This window comes from Periplaneta americana, chromosome 3, assembly GCF_040183065.1.
Source record: "Periplaneta americana isolate PAMFEO1 chromosome 3, P.americana_PAMFEO1_priV1, whole genome shotgun sequence".
Lineage (NCBI taxonomy): Eukaryota > Metazoa > Arthropoda > Insecta > Blattodea > Blattidae > Periplaneta > Periplaneta americana.
This window is the reverse complement of record NC_091119.1, coordinates 183,764,568-183,777,363: the sequence shown is the minus strand read 5'-3', so window position 1 is coordinate 183,777,363 and position 12,796 is coordinate 183,764,568. Positions and strand designations below refer to the sequence as shown.

At 35.1% G+C, this 12,796-nt stretch overlaps 1 protein-coding gene across 3 annotated transcripts in view; it reads right to left on the bottom strand.

Annotated features, from left to right (window-relative positions):
• Positions 1-12,146, bottom strand: part of LOC138696913 (uncharacterized) — a 2,004,918-nt gene extending 1,992,772 nt beyond the window's left edge. For 2 of the 3 annotated variants that reach the window (XM_069822391.1, XM_069822394.1), the window contains exon 1: positions 11,964-12,146. The gene's annotated coding sequence lies outside the window, so the exon portion shown is untranslated. The remainder of the gene's footprint in view (positions 1-11,963) is intronic. The other variant, XM_069822395.1, reaches the window with a different exon arrangement.
• Between the last annotated feature and the right edge of the window lie 650 nt (positions 12,147-12,796).

The following is a 12,796-nucleotide window of genomic DNA, read 5'->3' as shown; positions in this document are numbered from 1 at the left end:
CAAATGAAACGAAAAACTATAAGTATATCTTGCGAAACTGAGTGTAAACGTATCGTAATATAGTGATTATTATGTATAACCAACAGTTATACAGACGTCACGAAATAAATTATTTTCACATGTCCAGCATACGTGAAATTGTATGACATTTTTGTGAAGAGTCGAGTAGTATCGTCGCATGTTGAATTTTAACACACCCTTAAGATTTTTCGAACAAATTAAACATTTCGTATTCTCCCCACTAACACGAAAAAATATTTCTCTTCCCTTTCATCCCTGAATGTACTACGTCCATGATTAGAAGACATTGTGAAACAGTGGAACACTCCGACCAACACAATGATAATGGCAATCCGCCACTGCTCTTCGTTTGCGCATAAACACTGAGTACAGTACGGGTGGGGATGGGTGAGGCGGAGCGCGCTCATTACTTACTGGCTTCGGTTCCGTTCAGGGGCTTACTCGCGAGTACGCTTTTGGAGACGTCTGCTCTAGACTGTTCAGAGCCACCTATTATCCCATTGTAGTTCAACTATTCAATTTTTTCAATTGATGATTGTTTAAATACATCCTAAATATATCGAAATAGTGGCTCGTGCAGCAACTGCTGCAAACTAAGTTCATTAGACATTCAAATAAACATTTTTGAGATTTATTTTCAATGAAAAATACCAGATGTTGTGAAAGTTATTTGCTTCCATAATAATGAAACATACTCCCTCTGAATGGTTTTTTATCCCAAATACATTTTCTTGAACCTACACATGTTCAGTTTTTGAGTTTGAACGCGAAAACGCAAGTACCAATGTCAGAACGATCAGTGAGTTAATCATGTGGGAGTAAAGCAATAGTTAATTCAGGTCATTGTGGATTGTAGTTGAAAGTTAAAAAAATGTCAGGTTTGCCATGCTTTCGAACAATAGACATAGCATCTTGGTATAGCTGCTGCATGTTTCGTGAACTACTTTGAAATGTAGAGGGTAAAATCATCTTACCCTGCTAAGAAATCTTGCTGAAATGATCGGGAGACTACAATACTTTGTAGGCCTCTTATTTTACCTTAGGAACTGTTATTTTTGCGCTCTCTCGAGCCAATACTGAAGAGAATCATGCATATACAGTAAATATCTACACCATACCGCCATTAAATATATGAAAAAGACCCAACCCCACTTGATTAATTAATAACTTTAAAAATATCTTATATTTAATATTTATTACTATCTTACGTAAGCTTTCTAGTTTTCAGTAACATATACTATATATCCTATATAGCCACCACTCAGTAAATCATAGAAGTGAAGATCTAACTTAAGATAATCTCTACATCCACTTATATAACCCGAAAACGTTTCACTTGCATATCATCTATATAGCATTAATAATATGTAATATAATTAATGAAAAATAGTCGCATCATGGCATAATAATATTTCATTTCTAATGGTAATAATGTCATCAAACCACCTCAAGTTTTGTAGTTTTTAATATCCAATACACAGCTGTACTCAGAAATTACACGCTACAGAATCAGACCTGTAAATTATTTTTAGTATGCCTTAAAGTTTTTAATAACCATTTGAATTTGAGCTCTAAATATGTCAGCAATCCTGCAGGTCATGGCCTTCGTGTAATATTGTTTATTGTAGTGTGTGTTTTGTTTTATTCTGAATTCTCAAAACTGACGACAGATGGATTTTGGAAAATAGCAAATTATATAGGAAAATTAACATTTCACTGAAAACTACTATTTTTCTGAAAAACGTTGGGTTCCAAGCTTCAAAATGAGGGGTTATTTATTAAAATCCGTTCAGCCGTTTTCCCGTAATTTCCATTACCAGTTCAAATTATATATGATATATGAGGGGTCACGGAAAGAACATACTGTCACTTTTTTATTTTTATTCTTTGGTACCATCTACTAGCTCATAAAGTGAACTATCTTTCCAGTAAATCAGAATGGTAAAAAATCTGCACTGTAACACATTAACTTGAACTAAATTATATGTATATTAATAACGTCTTAGCAGTGTACTAAAGATAAGAAATGCTCCCCCTTCAAAAATTTAAGGGGAGACTCCACTGAAAATCATAAAAATTTTCCAAAATATTTTTATTGACTATTTCTCTTCTTTAGAAGGTATATTTACATGCGCCAAATGGATTCAGTTCAATTCCGATTACAAATATGTCTTTTTTATTAAGCCTGTACATATCGCCAAGTAACATCTCGTTTATCACCAATCTCATGGACGCTAAATAACCTCGTAGTTGATACAGCGTCGTTCAATAACAAACTAAAAAACTAATTAAGACTGTAAGGAGTCGTGGCATTCAAAGAGCTGTCAATATTATTATTTTTTCATCAAAGAATTCTTTTTTACAAATTTCCGATTGCAAATCTAGTAACTTTTGTTCTAAAGTTGGCTCCCTAAAGTTACTAGATGAATGTAGCGGAAGAGAATTTTAATAGATATGTGTTATATAAATATTCATTTTACTTTCAAATTAATTTTTCCGTAAGTTTATTTTTCTTGAATCAACAAAATTTTTTAACCAAATATTAATCAATCTGGATGCAATTTTACTGCAAGTATTTATGAGGTAGCTGCAAGTTTCTGTGCATTTATTTTGTAAGAAGTGCTGGTAGTTTATTTTACTATTTTTTTTCATGAATTATAGAAAAAATAACATTTTCAAAACTTCAAAATAATTTTGGATGTGAATAAATGAAATATTCCATAAAATTAATGCATACAAATGTTTCTCTATATTTTAGGAATGTAATCAAAAAAATAAAGCTTAAAAATTGAGATCTTCTACTAAAAACTTGGATTTGAAGATATTTCTAAAAGATATGTAAAAAATACAAAATCTCCTAACTACTCAATATATGGAAACGGAAAAATGACGTAACATACATAAAGTTGTTATTCCAGAGAGTCCAGACCTGTGGAGTAACGGTCAGCGCGTCTGGCCGCGAAATCAGGTGGCCCGGGTTCGATTTCCAGTCGGGGAAAGTTACCTGGTTGAGGTTTTTTCCGGGGTTTTCCCTCAACCCAATATGAGCAAATGTTGAGTAACTTTCGGTGCTGGACCCCGGACTCATTTCACCGGCATTACCACCTTCATCTCATTCAGACGCTAAATAACTTAAAATGTTGATAAAGCGTCGTAAAATAACCTACTTAATAAAAATATTCCAGAGAACGTCTCAATTGTTAACGTCCTGATCATCTTAAAGGGACACTCAACTTAAAAATTGGAGAAAAGTGTCATAGAAATGAAAAATTAAATTTCTACACTAATTTACGTGACAGAACTAAATCAATAAGCAGAATTCTTCCCCTATTCATTGAGAAGTCACAGTCAAATGCACAAAGCCAAAAAATTAAAAATGTTAATTAAAAGTGATATTTCAATCAATCATTAATTGAAGTATCACTTTTAATTATCATTTTTTATTTTTTGGCTTTGTGCATTTGACTGTGACTTCTCAATGAATAGGGGAACAATTCTGCGTATTGATTTAGTTCTGTCACATAAATCAGTGTAGAACTTTAATTTTTCATTTCTATGACACTTTTTCTCCAATTTTTAAGTTGAGTGTCCCCTTAATTTATAATAAAGGCTTATGTAAAATTCTCAACTCATAAACATAATGAACATATAATTTGTGACCTCCAAGAAGTCTACAGAGTAACGCGTAACAAAACTATTTCCACAAACGGTCAATGAAGAGTATCCACCCCCCACTGGACGAATATTTCACTTTTATCACTGCCAATGTTGCGCTATAAACCAATTTTCGGCAATCTAATGTAAAAGACTGCCTACAGATATTTGGAAAGTTTCAGAGAAAATACACAAGTTCAATCGGGTGCGCATCCGAACAGGGGCAGCGGCATTTCCTCTAAGGTTAGAGCCCAGTTTAGGTGTGTGTATATTAATCGAAAATTAGGGTCTTGAAAATATTGAGAATTGGACGCATGTTTATATGAAATTATTTCCGATTAATACACACACACCTAAACTGGTCTCTAAACTTAGGGGATATGTTTAGGATTTGTGTAAAACTGTCCTATGAATCCTATATTGGGCGGGACATAAGTAACATTCACCCCACAAACTGTAGAGAACATTATAAAAAACATCATTCATTCCATAGATATAATGGAGCACATCCTCCTTAGAAGCAACACTGCACTTCATCATAATTATGAAGTTCCTTTTTTGCAGTACTAATAAAAATAAACAGGAAAAAAAAAAGAGTACATCAACATTAAAAAAGCAAGGAAAAAGTATAGTGTAGAGTTCATGTTGAGCAGCATTTAGAAGTTCAGTGAACATGCACATTTCATCTAATACCTGCAGTTAACAGCCTGCACGCTAGCTATTAAATAGCTATTTCTAAAAAGCGTGTCTGATCAAGTATTGCTACTTCGCTGCAGAGAGCGTTTTCATGCTGCACACCGAGTTTCTGGAGGGAAAAATTTGTGTCCCGCATAAATTACCTTTATACTGGCTCCGTGAAGCGTAAATGAAATAGTATGTAAAACGTTTTAGAGCTGTTTGTTTCTAAAATATCAGCTGTAACATCAGAAATTCCAATGAAACCACGTATATATCCCTCACATACGTTTTCACAACATACAGAATTTCCTCTGCTTTAGACCATTTAAGTTACTGCCTAAACTAACTACCAATTTTAACGAGAAATCAAATAAGTAAAAATCTTCGCCTTTTACTTCAAGTACGACAATATACAGGGACACCATTTTATTTTTACTTCAATTTTTATTGTACCTGAGTTTTTGAATGTACTTCACTGCCACCCCTTCTACTAATGAAGTTCAACCGTCCTCCACACAGATCCAAGACCATATATAGTAGCCTTACGGTCATAGTAAACAGTACGTTCCAAAAATATGTTCGCGTTTTCCAGTGACGAAAGACCTTTCAATATTGAATCATTTTCGCACAGGTACTGTCGTCCATTTGCCTACATCGTATACCGGTTTCCCACACCAGTTTTATTCGCCAGCTAGTGGCTGGGCTGTCTTAGCTCTTTTCTGAAAACATTCATTTCTGTTAGGAATTGGACGTCTACGTAATATCATACAACTGTTTAAAATAACTTAAATAAAACGGGCCTCGTTAAGTAATTAACTGTCACGTAATTATCTCCATTTCTACGACCCTACGACATAACCACTTGGACGGACAGTAGATAGTATGTCTGAGTAATTTTATCTTTTCGGATCGGGCAGAAGTGAAGATTGAATTTACAGTACGTAAGATACTCTTTTATAGAGTAGATACAGAATTATTTCAACATGAGTTACTAGCACGAAGAACGAAACTGGTAATTGGGATTAGGTACAATAGTCTATAGTGCGATAATATGCACATTAGAACTGAAGCCTGTATCGAAATGAATGGCCGCCATTTTAAAAAATGTGTTTAAATATCCATATTATGATTATTTTTCATTTTAACTTCATTCTCTATATCGTACGCTAATGTGCTGTAGACAGTATAATATACACTGCATAATGAATACGTCCACATGGACAGCTCAGTTCGTGAGTAAAAACATTCATTGTTAATACTGTACTGTATTTTGATTAAACAAAAACCTAATGAAAATTATCAAATTCAAAAGCGCAATATTTCCTAGTTTACGTAAATGGATGAACTACTTTTCTTCCCTCCTATACCTAGTAAAGTGATTTGTTTGTATATTACGTCAGTATCATCGAACTCCAGTCGTGGAGGGGGTAGCAAACGGCGTTGAGTCATAGGTATAGGCAAGTTAATATTAAAAATGTTAGTAAAAATAAAATGATGTCCCTGTAGTAACACTGATAAAATTGAATGAATTTACCATTCAGTACCATATAATCGACAATTTTTAAGTAATACTATGTTTGTCAAATATTCATTCGTTCATTCATAGTTATTTGCATAAAGGCAGGTCTTTCACTGCAAACCCAGCATTCTACAATCTATTCTATTTTCGGTCAATCTTTATTACTCTACAGCCACTTCCAACTGACTCCTAACGAATATTCACACGTTTATCACTGGGATTGTGGCGCTGTAAATCAATTTAGAACACTTTTATCTCAACCACGACACATTTCAATATTTGAGCCGTTCAGAGCAAAAGTGGTGTAAGTCAAAATAGGGTAATGAGGTTTAAGTAAAAATTCTGTAATATACAGCGCAAAGTAGCAATTAATATGTCCTTCTTGCTATCCACTGACTAAGGGTGCTATTCATAGACATTTCCCAGCACGCGCTACGAGCGTACTAAGCTAGCCCCGGCTATCGACTGGTTACTTGTACAGAATTCAAATCATATCCTATCGCTAACACTGGTTTACGAATACGAAAAACGCTGATCATCCACCGAAAACCCGCGCTAAAAATGTCTATGAATACGGCCCTAAGAGTTTAAATAAATTGAATATTAATTGCTACTTTGCGCTGTATTTTACAGAATGTTTACTTTAACCCTAATTACCCATTTTGACTTACACCACTTCTGCTCTGAACGGTTCATTTATTGTAGAATATAAATGGAATTATGACTACAATTACACAATAATTCTTGCAGATAACACAGAAACAAATTCGGAATCGTAATTAACAGAATAGCAGTTTCACTTCACTTCCACTAGATGACTCTTGAAGTTCCAGCCAAGAGGAGTATGGTTCCAGCAGACGCGTAGCAGGGATGCCAATATCGGCAAACGAAATGAAACTGTGAGGAATGTTACAACAGGTGTGCTAAACGTTAGGAATGTTACAATAGGTGCGAAGCACGTTAGGTTAGGTTAGGTTAGGTGTGTAAGACAATATGAATGGTTACCACAGTTGGCGACACTGCAATCATTCTCCCACTCCACCTCAAATAACGTCACAACGACGCAATATGGCCGCCTTCTTCCTTCAAGTACGACGATTTTCCTATATAAGTAAGGAACCTATTTAGGGCGAGTTGGGTGGGACCACAGCTCTCCCAGTGATCACATCGAGTTTCTACTAATCCACACTACAAAACTAAGGTATTTTCAGTGTTTGTTTTTAATTTCCTATACTGGCAGTACAGTAGTAAAGATTCACCCTATTTTCCGCCTTCCTCTTAGCCTCCCCATACGATTCATATATCTTAATGTTGTCTATCATCTAATATTTTCTTCTACTCTAAACTTTCCTCCCGTTTCCCCATTCCTTCCAGTGCATCCTTCAGTAGGTAGTTTCTTCTTAGATAGTAGCCCAGCCTATTTGTTTTTCCACACTGTTACGTCGTTTGTACGTCTGTCATTACGCTAGCCAGTACTGATAACATATAATCTTTTCGCTGTAAGAAAAATCCTAATGTAAACAATAGCACGTGACTGAAGTGAGCCTTCATTGGCCAATGTTTGGCGCCATGGACTCTCAGTACGTGTTCCCGCCTACTGTTGTACATTCTGTTTCATGTTAAACATTTTCCGTTACGGTACTTGTCAAGTAGACCTAACCTCACTACTATCATTCGTTTGCTTAGGAAAAATTTACTTTATAATTACTGCAATTAAATTATTTTTAAGTTTTATGTCTTCACAATGGACAGTTGAGGTGCAGAAGCCATACTACAGTACCATGTGCTTACGTGAACAACTAGGAGCTCAAGTGACGCCAGCTTGTTACAAGAACAGACTACCTCGGTATTACTGTTGGTATTCATCCGCGTTTATAGTACATAAAAAATATAAAAGTAGCTTTTCTTTTGCATAGCGTTTTACATATGAGTGAAGTTATATGTTTCATCATATTTAACAACTAGAATTCAATTTTTTACATTCAAATAATACAAGATTGTGGTTTCCAAATACGAACTATATTTTCCTGCGTCGTGTGAGTGTTTCGACTGGGAGCCAATCACGGGTATGACAGCCACGTGCTTATGTTTACATTAGGATTTTTCTTACAGCGAAAACAGTATAGGTTAGGTCACGGGCGGATTAGGACGACTCTGCACGTCGGCCATACTGAGGCCCATTACTGATAACTAGGGCCCGGATGTTTAGGCATTTGTCTTTGTTAAAATAGGCAGGCACATAGGCACTAAAATAGTGAAAATAGGCAGTGAAATAGGCATTTATTATTCATGGAAACAGACAAAAAATAGACAAATTCTTAATAAACTATCCCATACAGCAGCAGTGGCGAAAATGTGATCGTGCGCCGAGCCACTGTGTAACCTGCAACGTGCATAGCACCTATGGAGGGAGGCGGACACCCGAAGGGGAAGTGACTTATTACGTCAAGCACTTAAATATAATTTTGTGCGAGATCGTGCGTATTTGCTTGGTTTCCGCACAAAACCAATCTGCGGAAAGTGTGAAATTCCACATTCAGTATTCCCAACCTAACACACATTACAATTTCCCTCTTCTTACCGCTTAAGTGACATATTGATTTTACTGCTTTAGGCTTTTAACATATTATTTTTAGAGACGTTCAATATAGTAATAATCATAAATTGGAAACTTACCACTGCAATTTCACCTAAATTGCACTGCTAATTATTGTTTTTAAATATTCGAAAAAATTAAGTAAACTCTACAACTCCACTAAAGTTACTGCATTCGATTAAGGAAGCCGTGAAAAAATCAACAAGATTCCAGATGCCGATGTTATTACTGCAATATGTTATATAAATAATATTGTTAAAATATTAAAATGAAAAATAAATCATTACATAACCTTACCGTTTGTTTTAAGTTCGCATTTATAGACTGGAGAAAAAAAGACAGACTACATCACGGCCTGCTGGAGTATAGTAAACACAGAAAACATTTTAAAGCAACATTGTTGAAGATAGATATTTTTGTTTTCCAAATTTGCCGTCATTGAACAGAAACCAAGATGGAGATTTCATTGCAACTAATTAGAAATTCCTCTTTCAGGTATATAATAAACTATCTTCGCACAAAATAATGTACGATACACGAGCGGTATGTTTTCTTTCAATTCTCGGAAATTAAAAAAGCGAAACGTAGTTGAGCTTTTTCAAACTTTTCCTCGAACATGAAAACTTCAACATACCGCTCTTGTAACGCATATTACTATTATATACACCCAAAACTCCAATACACACTGGAACTCGAGAACAATAACTCCATAAATTTCCTAGACATCACTATAACAAAAGATAACAACAAACACACCTTCAAAATATACAGAAAACCAACCACCACCACCACACACATGCACAACACATCTAATCACCCCACATAACACAAACATGCTGCATTCAGGACAATGGTACACAGATTACTCAACATACTCATGAGCCAACAACACTACAATGAAGAAGTGAATATAATCAAATACATAGCACAAGAAAACGGTTACAATCCAAACATAATAGACAACATCATAACGAAGACAAAACAAAAACTCAACAAACACAAACACACAAAACACAACACAAACACAAGAAATACATCACACTAACATACAAAAACAAAAACACACACAAATCGCATCCTCATTCAGAAAACAGCATACAGAACAGAAAACACACTACAAAGACGTCTCAACACACAAACAACACAAACAAATAAATACAACCATACAGGCGTATACAAACTCATATGCAATAGCTGCGACAATTTCTACATAGGATAGACAGGCAGATCATTCCAAACTCGATACAAAGAACACATTAAAGCAATAACCAGAGGACACAATACATCTACATATGCCGAACACATAACTAATGCTAACCACACATACAATAACATAAATACAGACATGGAAATCCTACACATACAGCCCAAAAACCAAAAACTCAACACACTAGAACAATATTAAATATACAGACACACTAAAACACACCCTGATCAAATTCTCAACACACAAGTCACTTTCAGAACACACACACTATTTGACACCACATTTCAACACTTTTCAACAATCGAACGCACCCACACAACAGGCAGCGAAGTTCGAGATGACGCCGAGATCTAGTATACTCTGAGGATGGTGATAAGAAACGCCGAAACAGCTGTAAGCCGCACATGCTTACACAATTAACACGAGTAAGATCACCATTTAATCAATTATTTATAATTTTATACACTATAAATAAGGTTACAAACTAATGTTTAGTACGTATAACGAAGAAAGAAATGAATAAGAAAACATAGGTCACATTATCACAACCTAAAATTAATTGACTTCAGAATGTGTCTGCGACAGAGTTTCAAAATCAGGAATTATGTCACTTACTGCCAGTCATAGTTGATCATGAAGGTATTTGTCTGTCAGTCGTGATCTAAATTTGGTTTTTTAATATTTTCATTGTTGAAAATAAGGTTTCATAAACGTAAGTTGTAGCGAAGATGGCTTCAACAGAGCAAGTGAAAGAACGAAGCTTCGGATATTTATTTTTTTGGCAGAGATTTGAAAAGTTCAACGTAAGTCAAGCCCTTACAGGTAGCTTTCATTGTAACATTACATTGTAAATATGTAAGTTTAAATTGAAGATCTAACCGCATTATTCGTACATCTACTGAAAAAGGATTGACGTACAGAGATGATAATAATAATAATAATAATAATAATAATAATAATAATAATAATAATAATAACACAACCTTTTAATGTTTCATGAGTGACAAGTAGTATAATGCCGTATTCCTCGTAATACTTGTGAACAAATCATGCATTTAATATTCTCATCATACTGGCAGCAAAAAAATGCGTCCTCCCATCCTAGTTGAAACTTTCGTTTTTGTAGAGCTCTCCCAGTGATCACATCAATTTCTACTAATCAGTACTTCAAATCCAAGGTATTTTCAAGATATTTTATCAAGTTCCTGTACTGGCTGGGACGTAAGAAAGATTTACCCAATTATCTTTTAAGAGAGAAACGGGTTACATCAGCTGCTTGTCTATGCGGATGACGTGAATATGTTAGGAGAAAATCCACAAACGATTAGGGAAAACACGGGAATTTTACTGGAAGCAAGTAAAGAGATAGGTTTGGAAGTAAATCCCGAAAAGACAAAGTATATTATTGTGTCTCGTGACGAGAATATTGTACGAAATGGAAATATAAAAATTGGAAATTTATCTTTTGAAGAGGTGGAGAAGTTCAAATATCTTGGAGCAACAGTAACAAATATAAATGATACTCGGGAGGAAATTAAACACAGAATAAATATGGGAAATGCCTGTTATTATTCGGTTGAGAAGCTTTTATCATCCAGTCTGCTGTCAAAAAATCTGAAAGTTAGAATTTATAAAACAGTTATATTACCGGTTATTCTTTATGGTTGTGAAACTTGGACTCTCACTTTGAGAGAGGAAAATAAGTTAAGGATGTCTGAGAATAAGGCGCTTAGGAAAATATTTGGGGCTAAGAGGGATGAAGTTACAGGAAAATGGAGAAAGTTACACAACACAGAACTGCACGCATTGTATTCTTCACCTGACATAATTAGGAACATTAAATCCAGACGTTTGAGATGGGCAGGGCATGTAGCACGTATGGGCGAATCCAGAAATGCATATAGAGTGTTAGTTGGGAAGTCGGAGGGAAAAAGACCTTTATGGAGGCCGAGACGTAGATGTGAAGATAATATTAAAATTGATTTGAGGGAGGTGGGATATGATGATAGAGAATGGATTAATCTTGCTCAGGATAGGGACCAATGGCGGGCTTATGTGAGGGCGGCAATGAACCTCCTTGTTCCTTAAAAACCAGTAAGTAAGTATCTTTTAAATTATGCATTTGAATAGGCTATAATTTTATCTCAATTTCCTTTCAAATTTTTCAACACTACAACGATTCCATGATTTCAAATGTTATTTATAAATCATAGCATTTCAATAACACGAATAAACTGACCTGAAGGCTTACGTGACAATACGACATTTTATAATATGGAGAACCTTACCTTAAAGGTGATGCGTCCGTAGCAATTTGCAGCCCTTCTTTCCATCACTATCATCTCCCATGCTCACAAATTATCAAGATAAACACATTTCACGAAAATAAATTCAGTTCACACCAATAAAATCTAAAAGACAACCACTAAAATAGTTTGCGATAGCCCGAAATAGAATTAGCCATAACACGATACAAACCGAATACGCGTACGAACTGAAACTCCCAGTCTCAGATGATTCACTACTTGTTCGATGCTCCCAAATCACAATCATACATAACAGCAGACTATTTCCCCAGGAGGGGAAGAAGTGACGTTTTTTATATAAACGTTTCGCTATTACTCGGCCAATCGGAGTGCATTGTGATGGACATAAAACCGATCTCAGTGGTAACTATAGTAGAAGGAGAAGTCAGAAATTCAACTATGTTAACTGGGATACGAAATACATTTTAAAATATGAATCATCTTCTTTTCTTTCCTAATTTGTTCCATTCTTCTTTATTTCTTTGCAGTGCCGAGGCTTGATATTTTATTTTTAATCTGACACGAGACCGAGATACAGGTAGCGTTCATTTAGGTGTGGAATATGAATAGCATACGGGTATAAGACATGAAAAAGTGATTTTGAGCTGTCTGTCTGTCTGTGAACAGCCGTTTCTCCTAAGTACTTGTCGGACCTTTTTCATATAAGTATAAACAAGTCAATATATTCGGGATCAGTCACGTCAAATATAATAATTGTAGTAAAAAAAAAGACAGGAGGTTGTTCAGGAACCTGTATATGAAACAACCAGTCAAAGTCAGGATAGGAGAAGAAATGTCAGAAGGAAGTGAAATAG